Genomic DNA, 2,500 nt, shown 5'->3' with positions numbered 1-2,500 from the left:
GCAGCAGGAGTGTGGTGGTGAAGGTGCCCTCTGTGTCCCTGCCAGCGCGCGCCCACGCGCCCGTCTGCCCGTCCGCCCGTCCGTCCGCCTGCCCGTCTGCTCCTCTTGGGTTGCCTGTGAACGTGCTTCTATGTGCCTGGCTGCTCCTCCTGGCTGCTCCTCCTAGCTGCTCCTCCTGGCTGCTCCTCCTGGCTGCTCCTCCTAGCTGCTCCTCCTGGCTCCTCCTCCTGGTCACCCATGCCTGGATTAGACCTTAGACTCATATACAAACATGACTAGACCTTAGTCCATATAGAAGTAGAATATAGAATCTCCTGTTGTTGTCCTGACGTCGTTGTCCTGTTGAGGAGCTAGCTGTACCAAACCCTTTCACTGCACCGTCTGAGGCTGGATTTAGTGTATATGGCAAATATATTTTTAGACTAGAACTTAGGCCCATATATAACTAGGACCAGAACTTAGGCCCATATATAACTAGGACCAGAACTTAGGCCCATATATATTGAGGACCAGAACTTAGACCCATATATAACTAGGACCAGAACGTAGACCCATAACCAACAACCATCTGTTTTATAATGAACACTGTTTGTGATCATGTGGTAAATGTCCCAAATGTATGTTTTATATGTCTTTATTTCAATCATTGATAAATACTTTGATTTGTCTTCTTATGTTGAGGTCTGATCAGAGACGTTTGGAGTGATTTGAAATGATTCTAGTCTTCATATATGCTGGTGCATTCCTTCTCCACAGTGTGTGCCTGTGTGTGTGTGTGTGTGTGTGTGTGTGTGTGTGTGTGTGTGTGTGTGTGTGTGTGTGTGTGTGTGTGTGCCTGTGTGTGTGTGTGTGCCTGTGTGTGTGTGTGTGCCTGTGTGTGTGCCTGTGTGTGTGTGTGGTGTGTGTGTGTGTGTGTGTGTGTGTGCGTGAGTGTGTGTGTGTGTGTGTGTGTGTGTGTGTGTGCGCGTGAGTGTGTGTGTGTGTGTGTGTGTGTGTGTGTGTGCGTGAGTGTGTTTGTGTTTGTGTTTGTGTGTGTGTGAGGAAGTTAGATCTCTGTGTGTGTATTCAGCCAGCCCTCCACACCGTAGCGTAGCCTAGCCTAGCCTAGTGTAGCGTAGCGTAGCTCCTTCGGGACGCTAGCTCAGATGTTTATGTATTTTGGCTCCTGGTGACTTTTCTGACAGAACAAAACAAATAAAACACAAATAAACACAAATAAACACAAATAAACACACTGTCAGACAACACAACAACAGCTGGGAAGGAACCAGGAAGGAGGCTCGTCATTCCTCCAATGGAAACTATGCCAGGGGAGGCTGGTGGAGGTAGAAATCGGAGGACGTGTTTGATACCTTTCCTCATTCCATTCCATGCATTACAATGAGGCTCCCGCCAGCCTCCCCTGGGGTATGGAGGTTCCCAAGCCTCCCCTGGGGTATGGAGGTTCCCAAGCCTCCCCTGGGGTATGGGGGTTCCCAAGCCTCCCCTGGGGTATGGGGGTTCCCAAGCCTCCCCTGGGGTATGGAGGTTCCCAAGCCTCCCTGGGGTATGGAGGTTCCCAAGCCTCCCCTGGGGTATGGAGGTTCCCCAGCCTCTCCTGGGGTATGGGGGTCCGCCAGCCTCCCCTGGGGTATGGAGGTTCCCAAGCCTCCCCTGGGGTATGGAGGTTCCCAAGCCTCTCCTGGGCTATGGAGGTTCCCCAGCCTCTCCTGGAGGTTCCCCAGCCTCCCCTGGGGTATGGGGGTCCACCAGCCTCCCCTGGGTATGGGGGGTCCACCAGCCTCCCCTGGGGTATGGGGGTCCACCAGCCTCCCCTGGGGTATGGAGGTTCCCCAGCCTGCCTTGGGGTTTGGAGGCTCTCCAGCCTGCCCTGGGGTATGGGGGTCCACCAGCCTCTCCTGGGGTATGGAGGTCCACCAGCCTCTCCTGGGGTATGGGGGTCCACCAGCCTCTCCTGGGGTATGGGGGTCCACCAGCCTCTCCTGGGGTATGGGGGTCCACCAGCCTCTCCTGGGGTATGGAGGTCCACCAGCCTCTCCTGGGGTATGGAGGTCCACCAGCCTCTCCTGGGGTATGGAGGTCCACCAGCCTCTCCTGGGGTATGGGGTTGCAGGGTGTGTGTAGATTGGGCGTACGGCCAGAGAGAGGATCTGGTTACCTCTCTTCCTCTGTTTACCCAGCTGACACAACACCACAACCAAACACATCTCACTACCGGACGCTCTGTCTGCTGGGGGGGGGGTCAGGGCTAGGGCTAGGGCTAGGGCTAGGGCTAGGGTTAGGGTTAGAGCCAGTGTAGGACAGACATGTGTGTAACTGTAATGAATTAACACCCATCAGAGTTTGTCCACATCCCTCACGACCCTAACCCTAACCCTAACCCTAACCCTAACCCTAACCCTAAACCCTAACCTTAACCCTGACAGACAGCCATACACAACACCTGATAGAACCACATTTCTAGGCTGGGCCCCTCTCCCAAACACACACACATGCACAT

The 2,500-nt window shown here is 54.2% G+C and overlaps 1 protein-coding gene across 5 annotated transcripts in view; it reads left to right on the top strand.

Annotated features, from left to right (window-relative positions):
- Positions 1 to 2,500, top strand: part of tlx2 (T cell leukemia homeobox 2) — a 17,878-nt gene that overhangs the window by 7,066 nt on the left and 8,312 nt on the right. The window lies entirely within an intron of this gene.

Source organism: Argentina silus (assembly GCF_951799395.1).
Source record: "Argentina silus genome assembly, chromosome: 15".
NCBI classification, from domain to species: domain Eukaryota; kingdom Metazoa; phylum Chordata; class Actinopteri; order Argentiniformes; family Argentinidae; genus Argentina; species Argentina silus.
This window is presented reverse-complemented; position numbering and strand designations above follow the sequence as displayed.